The sequence below is a fragment of the Uloborus diversus genome, chromosome 7, assembly GCF_026930045.1.
Source record: "Uloborus diversus isolate 005 chromosome 7, Udiv.v.3.1, whole genome shotgun sequence".
In the NCBI taxonomy this organism is placed as follows: Eukaryota; Metazoa; Arthropoda; class Arachnida; order Araneae; family Uloboridae; genus Uloborus; species Uloborus diversus.
This window is the reverse complement of record NC_072737.1, coordinates 72,158,712-72,175,645: the sequence shown is the minus strand read 5'-3', so window position 1 is coordinate 72,175,645 and position 16,934 is coordinate 72,158,712. Positions and strand designations below refer to the sequence as shown.

At 34.2% G+C, this 16,934-nt stretch overlaps 1 protein-coding gene across 2 annotated transcripts in view; it reads right to left on the bottom strand.

Moving 5' to 3' along the window:
* Nucleotides 1-2,773, bottom strand: part of LOC129225809 (2-Hydroxyacid oxidase 1-like) — a 104,342-nt gene extending 101,569 nt beyond the window's left edge. The window contains exon 1 of one of the 2 annotated variants that reach the window (XM_054860322.1): nucleotides 2,614-2,773. The gene's annotated coding sequence lies outside the window, so the exon portion shown is untranslated. The remainder of the gene's footprint in view (nucleotides 1-2,613) is intronic. The other variant, XM_054860321.1, reaches the window with a different exon arrangement.
* Between the last annotated feature and the right edge of the window lie 14,161 nt (nucleotides 2,774-16,934).

Genomic DNA, 16,934 nt, shown 5'->3' with positions numbered 1-16,934 from the left:
CACTGCAAAAGTATATAAAGAGGGGTATGAGGTATGCATCTCTAATGCCATTCAGCGATTAAACTTGTTTGCAGTTGCAGTAGATGAAATTGTACAAAAGGAAAGTAGTGCTATCCATGGATGCGTCCAGATCGAAAAGCGCGGTAGTACGGTTATAGGGCATCAGACCGGGCTAAACAAACCTCGCGATCACCAAAGATTCCATTGCCTTCGTTAATGAAATGATCCGAGCTAATCGAAAGATTAGATCCGTAAAATCAGTGAAGAACTCAGCCTGAGAAAAGGAATGGTTCACGTTATCCTCCCCAAAGATCATCCCAGGAAACCCAGACGACCCTAAACAAATTTTTCGCTGGAAAGTTTTAGAGCACCTCCGTATAGTCCGAACTTGTCAACATGTGACTTCCACATCTTTGGGCCACTTAAAAGAGCATTACAGGGGAAACGTTTCCATTCGGGCGATAAAGTGAAGGAAACCGTGCAGGACTTCCTTAGGAATCAGCCCCAATCTTTCTACAGCGAAGGCATCGACCTGCTGCTCTAACGCTGGGACCTGTGCTTCAACGCCCATGACGATTTCTTTTGATTTACATTAAAAGTATTATTCTTATTCAACCTGTCCACTTTTCATTTGGGCAACCCTTATAGATCAATCTATCTTTGCATGTTTCAAAAGAGTTCATAACATTCAGAATTGGCTCGATCAATAGGATATAGAAATAAAGTTGGATCGATAATGAACGTGTTTCCGTTAAATGTGCATTTTGCTTCCACGATGTAAAAATATTTAAAATAATTTAAGGAAAAGCGCTTAATCATTGAGCTAATCAAAACGGTATAAAACGGTATCATACGTTTTTCGTACGACTATCTCAACGACTAGGTCTTTGTCACAGGTAAAGCAGTCATTTTTTGAAAATTCTGGATACTTTTGAATAAAATCACTAAGTAAAATAATAACAAAAACACTACAAACAATCATTATTTATTTAGCCACTCTTCTCCAACTCAAACGCTTGTGCTGTCAATTTTCTCTATATTAAGCTAGTAAGCTAAAGGCTGAATTATTCGCTTGGCTATACTGAATTATTTGCATGGAATAGCGGTGGAGAATCTTTTTTACTTTATAGTTAACACTTTGTAAAATCTTTGGAAGAAAAGTAACTAAAAACCAATTTTAAAAGTGTGACGAGTTTTTCTTCAAAAAAAAAGGGAAATGTTTAAAACATTACAAGGAGTTTTGTTGCACCCTACTCTAGTACCCTCAACGCTTTTGCAAGTAGTAGAAAAAAAAGAAACGATATTTTATTTTTTAATTTTATTCTCTAATTGGGACTGATAAAAAGATCAGCTGAAAAAAAACTGGTGTAAGCAGCAATTTCAAGAGTTATGTAACTCTTGAATTTCAGGGACTCTGATGGTTGAAAATTTATGTTGGAATTTCAGTTATTATACGTAACAGATAAATTTGAGAACTAATACCTCAACGTCTCATACAAACTTTGTCTCAGTTATTCTTTCTCTTTTTCTTTTTCTATTTTTCATTTTTATTTATTTTTTTTTCTATGAAAACTGCTTCAGCAATACGTATCCCTACTCGGAGATTTAAAAAAAAAGCCTGTAAAATAATTTTAGTTCCGAATTTTCGTCTCCTTTCGTTTCATGAGCCTTCTTATGTAGTTTCAGAAAGCTCTGATTGGGTATAGTTGTATGAATGAATGAAAGCTTTAACATGTTTGGACACCAGAACGGATACAAGGGAGTTGCGGTGGGGGTGATTATCCCTCCCCTGAGAAACAATGCACAGGCAATTTTCCGAATTAAAATACGGAAGCGCAAGTGTAGACCATCTCTGATGACCTTAAGGAAACGAAAGGGGTTCGAATCTCCCTTCCGGAAACTTTTCGAAATTGAAGTTTCAAAAAAAGCATTTTTAAAAAAATCTTTGGTGATGTTAAAAGGAAGAGTAGAGGCTTCCTCACGGGTATTTTGCAAAATTAAAATCTGAAAGGCGTGATTTTAATTATCTCACGTAGTGTTAGGGGAAATAATGGGTTCAGTGACTATCCTCCTGTAATTTTTCAAAACTGTTGGAAATTTTTCTCTGGAATTATTAAGAAATTGCAGTTTTGAAGCGAATTTTTAGAACACCTCTTTCAACGGGGTAAAAAATCGGGGACCTCTTTGGCTACATCTCAATAATCTAGTTGTTTTCGATAACAACTAGATTATTGATAAAATGTGGTAGCCCCTCGCAATCATGGACAAACCAGATACGTAGAAAGAGGAAAGTAAAAAATTCAACCACCCCCCTCTTTGAAAATTTCCAGATCTGCCCTTGTTTGGACAAAAAATGGTTTTCAACAACACTAGAAATATTTTGCATAGCAGAATGTGTAATTCTCAAATGCGACATGAAAAGAAGTTAAAATACTATATTTTGAAAAAGATGATTTTTGACTCGATGATTCTTTGTGTTCATTTAGCTTGTGTGAGTGTCATGTGAAAAAAATCCATAAAAAGTCATTCTAACTTATATGTAGGAAAATATTCCAGTTAGTGTAGCACATCAATCTTAATTGGATGTTAATTTTAATTTATGTATTTACTTACTTTGAGACTTAACAGATGTTCCTAGATGTTTCCAAGTTTCTTACTGCCGTGCTGCCGCGCGAACGACAGTAAACTCGTCTGATAGTTTTGAATCCTTCTTATAAGACGACCTCCAAGAGCCTCACTATCTTTTTTCACATCTCCCGAAGTGAGCCCCTAAAGGCTCCGCCCATAGATAGAAATGTTAGTAAAATTGCAAACACGCCCCAGTTCCCGCCCATAAGCATCATCTGTTTTCAAAGACCTCGTCAAAGTGACATTTAAAAAATTGAATCAGCCAAAGTATCAAAAGTTATTGTCTTTTAAGAAACAATTTAGCAATGTTTGATCAGAATGCGCAAGCCCTATTACTGAACAAGTACACAATCATTTTGGTAAACCGGCTTCGATTAGATAAATAGTTTTTGGTGTTCTACTTTTCCTTCGGTAAACACAATTTACTTTCTTTCAGTTACGACCATCGATGTTGGAAAATCCAAGGAATTTCGTAACAACTATCAAAAATGTGTTGTTGCTCATAATGAAATTTCAAGTTTTTGAATGTGATCAAATGAAATTTCCTAAGTTTCATAAATCATAAGTTTTGATGTTGCCTTTTACAGTATTCAGCGTTTCCTAAGAAAGATGAAACTTGATTAATGTTCATACATATTAATTTAACTCTTCGATTGTGTTATTTGTTTCGATTTAAATCTTTTATTTTTTCATTACATATTGATTAGTTCAGGTGAAAGACGTTTCTTTTCACATTTATTAAACTGTAAATGACAGAACACAAATAAATTGAGCAACTTGCCACAAAGACCCTAATATCTAAAATAGTAGTTAAAACACGTAACAATTTGACAGAACAGTATAACAGTGCGAAATAACTGTTGAAAAAGAAGGTAATAGGTGATATATCAATTCAGATTTTAAGCAGCATTGGAATTGAACGACATTCGCAAGCATGCGCCTATACGCTTAGTTTGCATGTTGATTTTCAGAGGTTTTCTTATTTCTCTCCTTTTTAATCTCTTTAAGAATAATATTTCATTTTAGTTCACATTACCTGGATTGCTATTTTAATATTGACTTCATTATTTAGTTTACGTCATTTCGCTTTTGTGATTTCACTGACATTGATTTGTTTTAGTATTGTTGTCGGCTAACTGAGTTCAATATATCTCTTGTTTCTATTGTTGTTTGCGTTTTATTTAAATGTATGTTCTTTATATTCATAAAAATATGTTTAGTTTTGGTTCTTTTTTAAGTGTAATTTATTCACAACTTGCTGCGGTGTTTGGCGTTGCACGGTTTACCTCGAAAATAAAAGTTTTGTCAAGTGACGCATATTCAGCAATAAAGCTTATGAAAAAAAATACATATTGTAAAAATTGTTGTCAAAATGCAGAAAAGAGCAACTTTATGTCCCAAAATTTAAATTTATACCTCTTTGGATTGTTTATAAATTTCGAACATTCAGTCACTGTTATTATTGGGCGTGAGCATTCCGTTTCGTGGCTATTTGGGGGAAAACACCACCTACGTGACTTCCTGACAGTGTTGGGCATTAATCAATTATTTTTTCAATTGCCTTATTAATTGATTAAAAAAGTAATTGCAATTAAACCAATTGCAATTAAATTGATTGCAATTAAACTATAAATTGCATTATGCAATTAATTTAATTGGATTAATGTACGTTAATCGTTTTTCACAGTTAAAATAACTGCAATTAATTTTTTAAACTGTTTTATGAAACAACTAAAACTAACAACTTCATGTATCAATAGGTACAGCGCAGGGTACAGAGTCAAAAGTATCATTCAATTTCATATTTTCTTTCAGTGCTGATTGTTTGCTCTTCGCGTGAACTAGTCTCGTCTAGGCAAGCTTTTTCCACATGTAAATGTTTGTGTTTTAATTAAGTGTTTTAAGTTCGTGAAAATCATTGTTTTAGTTTAGCCCATAACAGGGGAGGTGAGAAAGAAGGACATAACAGGGGACGTGAGGTGTCAGAAACCATTCCATTTTAATTTTTTTTAAATCATGTACATAATTAAAATAGATTTCTGAAATTTCTCTCAAATGTTATTTAGACTTTTATTAGTAAAAAAAAGGGAAAAAAATGTTTTTGAATTTTTGATTAAAATATACCTTTTCTAAGGAAATTTCACTGGAGCCATAAGATTTTTTTAGAAAAGTCATATGCTGCACTAAATAATTTATTGCTCGTAATAAAGTTACTGCTGAGCATTGATCTTTTATTAGTTGCTAACATGTGTACTTAAATAGATAATAATATGGCATCCAATCAGCGTCCATGTCCCAGGCACGCACGTACGCACACACCACTACTCAGGAGGCAGTGCATGCTCGCGGAGAATTATCATCAGCTAGGACTAATGGGAATATTTGTGAACTGTTTTCCATACTGGGGGGGGGGAGCTGTTTTCCATACTCGTAGGGATTTTTAAGGGGTAATGTCCTCGCCTAATAAAGAATTTTTCGGGACTAATGTCGTACGGCACTGAGTTTTTTTTTTGGGGGGGGGGAGGTTGTTATCCTAATCCTAACGAGGACTCATAGGGTATGTTGACGCTATTGTGGAACTGTTGCCTTTATTCAAATGCATTTTATCTATATTTATTTTTCTTATTCATTCAGATATTTTGGAGGAGTGTAAATTTTATATACGAAGTTTTCCCAATCGAATGCGAGATTTTAGAAACTAAGGTCCAAATTTTAATTGACTTTTTAGTAACTGTCACCATCATTCCCACGGGCAATTTTATACATATGTTACCGTTAAAGTATGAAATCCGTTATTTAATAGAATACCTAATTATTTGATGGAAAAACTGATCGTGTCCGTTAAAGTGTAAAACTCTCTTGTATTTCATGGTTTAACTAGTTATTTCATAGAATAACTGCATTATATACTTAACCGGTAACATATATATATATATATATATATATATATACAGGGGCGGACGGGCGGACTGGCTGACTTTGGCCGAGTCGGCAAAATAATATTTTGGCCCACCTTTGTAAATTAAAAAAGTTAAATCAAGCAGTATCGGATCTCGATTCTTCCGAGTCGAGCTAAGACATTAAACTAACGCTAGTTCCTAGTTTCCTTTAAGTTTCTAAATCAAATTTTAAAGTTCTAAAAAAGAAAATTGTTAAACGTAAAATAAAGCTACCACTAACACATTTTTTTATTTACCTTGAAAAAAAAGATACTAATGCTCAGGGCCTGATTGTTGAATAGGCCAACTAGACCGTGGCATAGGGCCCCCGATTTTTAGGGGCCCCAAAATGACCTAAACTGTTTTAGCCAATGATTAAAATTGTAAGGACTGACTGCATAACATAACCCCACAGGGCCCCCTGTTCCTATTACTTGGTGAGGATTAACTACAAAGGGGCCACGAAAAACCATTTGGCCTAAGGGCCCCTGCTATCTTAATCAGACCCTGCTAATGGTCATAAGTTTGAAAAGGCACGTCTTTATTCTTCTATACTTACAACATTGGAGTACACGAGGAAAGGGAGGAATCAGGTAATTCCCCGGACAGTTTTCGAAATTGGTTGATCTATAGGGTCTGGTGGGGAAAGTGGTCAATGGGGTAAAGTGGTCATACGTGAAATAAATGGTCATAGCGTGGAAATAAATGTTCGAATGAATGTGAAAATTTTATTTTAGAGTAGGGCAGTTAGAAACTACATTTTGAATACAAAATTTTCCAACTGGCAAAATTTTATTTGGTTAAAAAAAATATTTTGCGTGAATATGAAAATTTTTTAAATCTAAACACCTATTTTAACTTCCTTGGGAAATTTTGTTTGTTAGAATTAGGAACAGATTGACTGCACAGGAAGCTTCCTACATGTCTCAAGAACTCTTACTCATTAGTAGTTTGTTGAATCTATTTTAGGTGATTTTTTAGAACAAATTAAGTAAGATGGGGTAAAGTGGTCATAATATTAGGCTTAACGAATATTGTTCTTCTAATGTCACTTAATCTTTAAGTATAAAGCATATACAGATTAAATATTAGTTTTACTTAATATTTATTATTTTTACAGTAAACGGGGTTAATTATACGAGTATATGCGTATATATACGCATAAATACTCGTGTAGGCACGTACATAGGCGTATTCACATAAATGCGCCAATAAATACGTATATGGGTACTCCCAAGTATTTTTCCATCCATACATTTATACATTCTACTATACACGTATATGTTCGCTTATACTCGTATATACATGAAAACTTATATACTCAGGTAGACATGTAATCTACGCGGTCGTACTCGAGTAGACACTTACATACAAGATTAAGAAATACAAGTATACAGGGTGAGTTTAAACTCTTGAGCAAATTATTAAAAGGTGTTAGAAGGGAGGATAAGAAGCAAGAATCATGAGAAACATATGGTCACAAACACAATGCTGACGCGCTACATGCACGCAAAGCCAGAAACTGATGGATGCAAAAAAAGTCACAAATTTATTACACAAAGACAATTTTACACAACATTTTAGGTCTCAAGAAAGTTTTCAAGAGATTGATGAAATTTGCGGCCTGCAGCTATAATACATGTGCGTCGCAATCACAAAGCACTCTCTGTTGCAATAACGAGACTTTTAAAAAACTTTCATCAGCCGCTGCGCCTTTGTTGCGATGCTACTACAGACCGTAACTTTTAACAACTGCTCTAAATATTTCTTAAAAACTAAAATATTAGGTAAATTAAAATTTGTGCAGCAGATTTCTGCCCTGCTTTGCATCCATCAGTTTCTGGCTTTTTGTGCATGTAGTGCGTCAGTGATTATAACTTCCTTATAATTCTTAGCTTCTTATCCTTCCCTCTCACACCCCTTTGATTTTTGCCCAAGAACTTAAATTCACTCTGTAGGCCGACATGTATATAAGCGTATATTCTCGTGTATACATACATGTACTGGTGTATGCACGCAAATGTACGTTATACGTCTATACATTTATATGATCGTGTTTGCGCGTTTACATGCAAAAATACTTGTGCTTCCACATTATATATACGTGAGTAGATACATACCAAAGACGCACTGGATGTATAAACGAATTAACTCGTGTGTACCCGTATATGAATGTATGTACACATATATGCGAATATACATCTACTATACACATATATACTCAAGTATGCACGTATTTTCTCGAGATACAAGTGCATACGTGCATATGATGTTCGTTTATACGCGTATATACTCGTATACACATGACACGTGTATACACGTGACACGTATGTACTCATGTACACACGTATACACTCCTGTAGGTAATCACGTATTCATACTTATGTACTCGTATATATGCTTATATACTCTTATTTACACGTATATACTTGAGTAGGCACGTGCATGCATATATCTGATATATACATGTATCTGCTCATATAGGAACGTGTTTACTCGTGTATAACACGACACGAATATATTCGTGTATACACGCTTGTACTCGTGAATATACTTGTAACTATAAAAACAACCGAAATATACAAGTTTTAGGGTTATTTAAAATGGTTTTGCATCTATTTTTAACTATGACCACTTTACCCCATTCTATGACCACTTTCCCCCACCCCATGGGGTAAAGTGGTCATAAAAACATAGGGAAAAGAAAGTGCTATAAAACTAATAAAATCAATGTTTTTCTTCCTAAAATTCAATGTTCCGTGTTCTTTAATAATGCAACGTAAAATAACAATAAAAAAAATTGAAGTAATTAAAGAATTTGTTGTATTTATTATCCACGTAAGTTGAAAATCTGCGATTTTATGACCACTTTACCCCACCAGACCCTATAGGCCTAAGGAGAAAAGAATCGGGAGAAGGGCAGAAGGGGTTCTATAGTTCCTTTCCAAACGATATTTTCAAAGTTGATGTCAAAAACCGCAATTTTACAAATTTCGGAGGAGAGGAAAAAGAAGAGATTTCCTCGCGATTTTGTCTTCCCCCCCCCCCAAAAAAAAATATAAGTCTATTTAAGTCTATCTTTGTTTACAATAGAATGTCAGAGGCTCTTCCCAGATTTCTTCCGAAATTGAAATTTTAGAAATGCAATTTTAGGCTACCCTTGGTAAAATTAATGGAACAGGGAAGCATCGAGAGCTCTCTACGAAAACCTTTCGACTTTGAACTATTAAAAAACGCAAAAAGATCTTTGGTCACGTTTGAGAGAGTAGAAAACTCAATGATATCATTTGGAAGCATTTAAAAACTGAAGTATACTTGACCCAATTTTAAACTACAATTCAGATACCACAGGGAATCCGGCGACACTGCCGACATTTAAAATTTAAAACATAATCTTATAATATGTTTGGGAATATTAAAAGGAAAAAAGACAATTTTCCGGAGTGTTTCCCCTAAGATTTTTTTGGAGGGTGCCGTGCCTTACCTCTTCTAAGCTAACCTTTGACCCTGAACTTAATCAACCCTCCTTGCCCCTTAAAAGCTTAAACAAAACTTCACAAAAGCGAATTTTTTTCTAAAAGGTAAAGATACACAAACCTGTCCTTGAAACATCACTCCCTCCTTTCAATCACTTATCCATAAGAATATGATTCGAATATATCTGAATGTTTTTTGCATTACCTTTAAAATTAAACATCAAAAAGCTTTTTAATATTTTAAAAATAATTACTATGGAAACCACTTGAACTTTGTAACCCCTATACCAAAAAGTAAAAGAAGCACCTTTTTTATTACACAAAATTTCTCTTAAAATGTACCCTTTTATCAGAACACGCACTGCCCTTTTTTTGGTCTGAGGAAAACACGAGTTCCCTCTGGGTATTTTTTTTTCTGAAACTGAAATCAATTTTAAGCTATAGTGGAGATAAAAGTGTTACGGAGCTCTCCCACGGAAATTTCTATTAGTGAAATTTTAAGCTATCTTTAGCTTAATTAATTTTAAGGGACTGGCGAAGGTTTTAAGACTTTGTCTGGCAATTTTTCGATATTTAAATCTGAAAAACTCAAATAAAGGGACTTGATCGAAGAACCAGGTAAGTCCAGACTCACTCAATTTCAGTAAGACCAACAAATAACATCAGTGTCCGATAGAAAGGCTAATATCTTTCCCACATTATTTACTACAAAGCAGAGGTATGATCTTATATTTGTGTCTCGTTTTTGCACCAATTGGAACATCAATATTCTCCCCACGCAAAAATTAAATTTAAAAAAAGGGAAAAGTTTGGACGTAACTGGTTCTTGCATCAATGTCCTCAATCGAGTTGTTTCCTTCAGTCAAAAGTACTTCTTTTAGTCACTAAAATTGATAGACTAAGCAAAAAAAAAAAAAAAATGGAGCGACAAAAAAAAATATTTCACTTTCTCAACCTTAATTTTTAATTAATTTTTTAAATGTCCGATTTTGAAAAAGAGGCATGGTCTTTATGACGTCACAAGCTTTTTATAAAGATAGACTTTGGCGTATCTCCACTCGCGCCCTGAATGCTTACGCTTGCTATCCACCGCGTTTCCTGGTTATGATAATTCAGAAGCGAAATAAATTTTCCGCTCTACGCTTGCTATCAACCATATCGTTGCCAGTACATGTGAGTACAGAAGCGAATTAAATGTTGCGATCTGCGCTAATGTCATTTCATCACTTGTGATGTCATGCGCAGAAGCGTAAAAAATGAAATTGCACCATTTAAAAAAATTGTTAAAAATATTAAACTTTGCCAAATTATTTAAATAATGGTAAAATCATATGTTTTTAAGCATGTTCTTTTATAGAAAAATGTTTTTAAAGTTTCGAAAACAACCCCATTGTAGACTTTAGACTATATCGTTGGTGACTTGAGGACTACAAAGAGACCTTTTACCTGAAATACCTTAGGGACCCCGTTAAGTCTCAATCTGACCCTGATTACAACTAATGCTGCTCAAAAAAAAAAAAAAACCTTGCCCCCCCCCCTACCTCCCTCGGCTGCAATCCTAAGTTCGCTTAAGTTCAAGAGCTCTCCCTTCTAAGTCGAAATTTTGTCCTGTTTCAGATTCAGTTTATCGTAGTTCTGGCTTGCTTCCCCGTATGCGATTCTGAGGTGAAAACACTCGTATAGAGATAATTTATAATACACCAATGAAATATTTTTCCAACTGACAGTATTTGGTTGAATTAGTTACAACCAGTGAATACCAAGGACGTGCACATTAATTTTGGGGTCCATCATAAATGACCTTTACGGGCGCCCCTCCATCTTGTTTCTCTCTACATAGATTTCAACTCACATTAAAAAAATCTCGAGCCTCCATCAGGCTCAGAACCGGGCCGACAGGTGTCCCCCCCTCCCCCCCCCCCTTGTGAATGCCCCTACTCATTTGCATCAACAGCCTAAACATGACCCACGCATTTATGGCAGGACCGGGGCCGCTTTGTCTAATGGTGCAGGCCCCTTCAATTTTTGTTAATAGATGTAAAAAATATAAGCTTTTAACCCTCTTTTTTCGTCTCGGGCCCTTTTTCAGGCCGCGTCGGACCCCAATTTCTCTGACCCCCTCCCGTTTCCTCAATGTGGGAGCCATGGATCCCAAAATTCTAAAAACTAGAGAGAAAGTTGATGAGAGGAAAACATTCGGACGTGTAGACTTGGCTATTTATTTTGGCCCCTACTAAGGACTGAAAAAGAATAAACCTGTTTCCGAACGCTTTTTTCACATAGAGAAAACATACATGTTTTTTTTTTATTATGACATTTTTAAAAATGTTAGGTGTGAATTTAAATGTATTAAGTTCAATAAAAAAAATGATGAAAGTGGCCCACTCGGCGGTTGGCCCAGTCGGGGATCCCCGACTAGCCGGACACTGATTGTTGAAACGCGTCACTTGACATCAGTTTTATTATTTTCGAACAGGCCATGCAACGCAGGGCAAAGCAGTCAGTAATTATAAAACATTTTAGAAATTTAAAATGGAAAGTAGGGTTATGAGATGGGGAAAATGTGTGTTTGTCGGTCAGTCTGAATGATTAATAACTTTTCAGTCAACAGTCCGATTCGAACAAACCTTTTTTTGTTCGAAAGACTTCGATGGGGAGACCTTATTTCCATATTTCACTTCATTTGTAACAAATTTGTTTAACTTTGAACAAATAAAAAAAATATAAAAAACAATTAGGGGACACCGGGATTAGTTGTACCATGGGCAAGTTGAGACATCGAGCCTCCTGATTGAGCCGATAGGTTTCAACACCTGTTGCTTCATGTAAGTGAGCAGGTTGATGATCTCAGTGTCATTTGTAAATTTGGAAGTATAGCGTTGGATTGTTTGCAAAATAGAAATATTTATTGTGTTTTCTACAGCAAAAGTAAATTTTGTGAACTGCGCTGGAATTCTCTTTGCCACTAAGGATACTAAGGTGTGAAAACTTTCCTAACATTACTTAAATACCTATGTTTCGAGCTGTTAGTCTATGCATTTCATTTGTTGATCGTGGTAATATTTTGGAATCTATTGAGTAAAGTTCAAAATGGAGTAACACGGGGCTAGTTGTGACAAAGTAAATGATGCAAGTTGTGACAGTGTTCCTACTTGCCCTGGTCCGTTATCCGTCAGAGATAAGAGCATGGATGACTAAAATGATAGTGAAAATAATAAATATGAAGCTGCTATCAAACCCAGGACTTCAGCAATACATTTAGTCAATGATAGTACGAATGCAGATCACTCTTCAGAAGAGAGACAGATCTCATTGAATTAAGTGAGTCTATGACAATTGACATTAGCATTGTAACAGCTGTACGTTTTATAGAAAAAAGACGGCCACCTAATGCTGGAAATCGAAAGTGTCAGCACTCCGCTCGTAAATGTTTTGAAACCTGTCCTTCTATGGCAATCACACTTAAAGAGAAAATTCGAGCAGAACAAAAAGCAAGAGAACGCAAGAAACAAATTGCAGACGAAAAACGGAACTAACAAAAAGTGTACAAAAAATAACACTGATGTTATTTAAAAATTTGGAGAAGAAAGATTCTCGGATGAAGATGATAGAAATTGATTATGTCTAGTTTAATTACATCAATACAAAGTTTCTAGACATGTAAAAGACTGGGTACAATGCATGACACTTAAAAACAGGTCTCATGTCAAATGTACCAAAAAAGAAATTTTATTTGCATTAACAGCACATCGGATGTTGAAACAAGCGATGATAATAAGTGATTATGAAAATAGGTAGACCTAGGCTATGGGCCTATAGATTGTATCGAGTCAAACATTAAATATGGTCAAAAATTATTGTTGGTCTATGTTTTATCTTTCCTGATTAACACAAATTTTTATTGTGTCTCTAAAAAAAGAGTTCACAGGTGTTATTAATTTAACTATTATTTTTTCATTTCGCTAAAAGTGTTATTGAAAACATGAAGGTGTCATTTTTGTATTAAGAGCGTTATAAATGAATAATTTTCCCATTCTAAATTTAAAATATCAAATTTAATTGCATTTTTTACATAATTTGTACTTGTTACAACATACTTGTGTGCTTTTTTTGTGTGTGTGTGTGTCACTATGTGCCCCAAGCAGGTCGCGGCTAGCCCCGATAACCTAGACGCTATGCAAATTCCATTTTATGTAATGAAAATGTTGAAATGTTGAAAAATGTTTTACAAATATATTGCTCAAGATTTACTCTAGTGATATGATGCACTAATTATTTCACATCAGTTCAAATCTTAGGGTAATGTTAAAAATGACAAAAATGTCACTACTAGCTCCGTTCTCCCCTACATCGAGGAAATTCAAATCAAGGATAAGTTCCGATTTTAAATTCAGATTTGCTTCAAACAGACGTTGTTGGAAGAAAAAATAATGAAAAACAAAAAATCCCGACAACGTAAAAACCAAAAAAAAAAAACTTTAAAAAAATAAGCCTAGTAGTTTAGAATTTTATTTAGTACTATACTGAATAACTACACCATTGAAATATTTTTAAAATCGATACACACATAAGACAAATCATAAATTCAAAAGCAGAATAGAAGGACCTACAGTCGGGGCCCATTCAAGTTTTATGGGGTTCCATGATTGGACAATTCAAGCTGACTTTACTTTTTTTTGCGTAAAATTACGTTTTTAAAGGAAAAAACATCGACATTGATGATCCTAAAAACAGCAAAACTTCATCGAAATTCAAAATGTTCGGATTACTCATTCCCTTCATTAAAGATTGATAAGAAATAAAAATACGTAACGCTAGGCGCTGCAAATAATCTTTATGACAAACGTACTGGTAGATATCGGCCATAAAATATTTATCTTTATTACCGCATCCTATGATCACCATTTCTTTTCTTTTCTTTTTTTTTCTTCTTTTTTATGTATATCCCTCTCTTTTTCTATCCTACAGAATCAGAAGTCATAATACGATGGGTGGAAACTTCTTGGTCTTTTCCATTCCATTCCATTTGTGGAAGCAAGAAACCGAACGAGTAGAGTCCTTTCGCAATTTGTGATTGCGGAAAACATAATTTGAAATCAGGACGTCAAAATTCAGATGAATATCGGATGCTAGATGTTTCATATATTTTTATCTTTTTTTTTTTTTTTTTTCAAAAATATTTTGACTGATGTAATGATTAGTTGTTTTGAAACGTGCCATTAGAAATCAATTTTTTTTTTAAAAAATTGAGTTCAAATTAGTAGAGGAATAGGGACAAAGTGAAATAGTTAAGATAATTTACTTTTTTCTAAAATGAACAAATTTTAAAGTTGGTCTGAAAATTAGGGTACATGGAGAAAGAACATTATATTTTACACTAAAACTTGAATTGAAACAATATTTTTACTTTCTTCTATATCTAATATATAGAAGAAAGTATTGGATTCGTGCAAATTTTCGAATTTCGAATTTTGACGGATTCGAACGTTTTGAGGTGTGCTGAGTCCATTTCGACTATTTTTGGAAAATGTCTGTCTGTCTGTGTGTGTGTATGTGTGTGTATGTGTGTGTGTGTCACGTCTGTGTGTGACCAGTTTTTTGTGGCCGCTCTACAGCAAAAACTACCGCATGAAATCGAAAGAAATTTGGTACACATATGTGCCCCTATGTGAACTTGTGCCCATTGGTTTTTGGCGCTAATTCCTCCAAGGGGGTAGAGCAATAGGACGTTTTTTGAGTTACGCGTGATTGCTATTCCTCAGGAAGTAACTGGCGGAATCAAACAAAATTTGGTGCATATGTTGCCAGTAACAGGAACAGGTGCTGATTCAATTTTGGTGTCAATAACTCAAACGGGGATTGAGCTATAGAACGTTTTTCGTCGTCAATTGTGACTGCTGTATCTCAAGAAATAATGAACGAAATGAAAGAAAAATTTATTGGCAAGTAGTCCTTAGTGGGTATAAGAGCTGACTTTATTTTGGTGTCAACAGCTAAAAAGGGGGTAGCGCAATCGCCCGTTCTTTTTTTCCATTATGAGTGCCCTATCGCAAGAAGTAATGCTACGTTCTGGTTGAAATTTGGAATATATGTGAATCCATATGTAAACAGGCTTTGGTTCAATTTTGACACCAATCGCTCCAAGAGGTGTTGATTTTTTTTTTTTTTTTTTTGAATAAAAATAGCTTTATTAATGCAACAATAAGAAAGATAAATCGTAATAGATTGTCGTCTGCGTATTTCCCGTGATTTTAATTGTACGGAAATGATCGGAAATATTATCTCAATGATTTAATTTTTTTAACTGTTGCCATCTTATGTTTGTTAACAAATAAAATATTTGTAATTAATTCAAGCAAGGCTTTTAAAATAACTTTCAATTTTCGCTCTTTGCTTTGCTTTTGCAATAATTCAGACATTGGGATGGTCGTCAAGTTTTTGCATGTGTAATTTTGTTTTCATTGGGAATATTGCTTCCTCGTCAAGCATGGGGAGGGATCAGAAAAAAAAAAAAAGAAAAATATAGAAGAAAGTTTCGTGATAGCCACAACATACTAGTTTATTTTTGGCAGTAAATTTGTAACTCATAAAAAAGGGGGATAATTCACCTCTTTTTTCCATGGGGCAAAGTGAAAAATAAAATATAGTCTACTCGATAATATTAAAGATATTTTTTGTCAAATAAATGGGTAAATAAAAGAATAAACGGAAAAATAAATAAATGACTGAATAAAATAGTGAATAAGAAAATAAGGGAATGAATAAATAAACAAGCGAATTTTAAATTAAGGAATGTAAATGAACTAATTAATAAATGAATATGTAAGCGATTTGATAAAAGACTGAATAAGTAAATGAAATGTACCATTTCACTTTGTCTATCCACTTTGCCCCGTATGTACTTCATTAATTGTACAATTTATTTAAAATACAAATAAGCTTAATATTAAGCAAATAAATACTGCACTGAATGTTAGTTGGTCTCCATTAATATTTGAAATTTTTATAACAAGAACTTTATCATTTAATAATGCTAAAAATATTTTTGACTTACAACAAAATATTACAATATGCGTATCAATTTTTGAAAATTACATATATTATTATGTTCTTTAATTTTCAGTGGTAATTTTTCTTGCCCGGAATAGACAGCCTATGTTACTATATAGTTAAAATATTACTAGATAGATGGCACTAAAAGCAGAGTAAATATTCTACCATTTCACTTTTCCCCACTATTTCACTTTGCCCCATATTCCCCTACTTTTATTTTTAACTTTCATTAGAATTAAAAATTTATTTTTGCATAGGGGGGAATATTAACTAAAACTTATCTGCACCTTTTAAGACCTTTTCAGCACACCCTTACGTTTCATGTCGTTTCGTTATTAAAGGTATAAACGAAAGGGAGAAGTAATCTTCTCATCAGCATCAACGTCCCCTCTAACTGCTTAATCCACCTCTGATGAGGCGATCAAAATTACTTTGGTTACTTTATTATTGGGGCAAATCTAACCTGGCAGCGTCGAAACGCTGTGGGACCTGCGTAGTGCGGACCTTCACAATGCTGCCTGGTAAAGCTTTCCCCAACGATATATTTCAATGATTATCCTGTGAAGTTCTAAAGAACGTAATGTTCAGAAACATACAAGAACACGCGTAAATGTTTCTGCTCAAACTATGATAACCAACACTAATTTGAAATGTTATTTTTTCTTTCGACCTGAATTTTTCCTTCAAAATATTAGAGCATAAGGTGTTTTATTTGTTCCTCCAATTTAAGCTCACATCGTGAGTAAGTAGCGCCATCTCTTGAGAGCATTAGAAACAGGAACCTAAAACGTTTTGTGAAATGACCGTAGATGGCGCGCATGACTGTAAACACAAATCT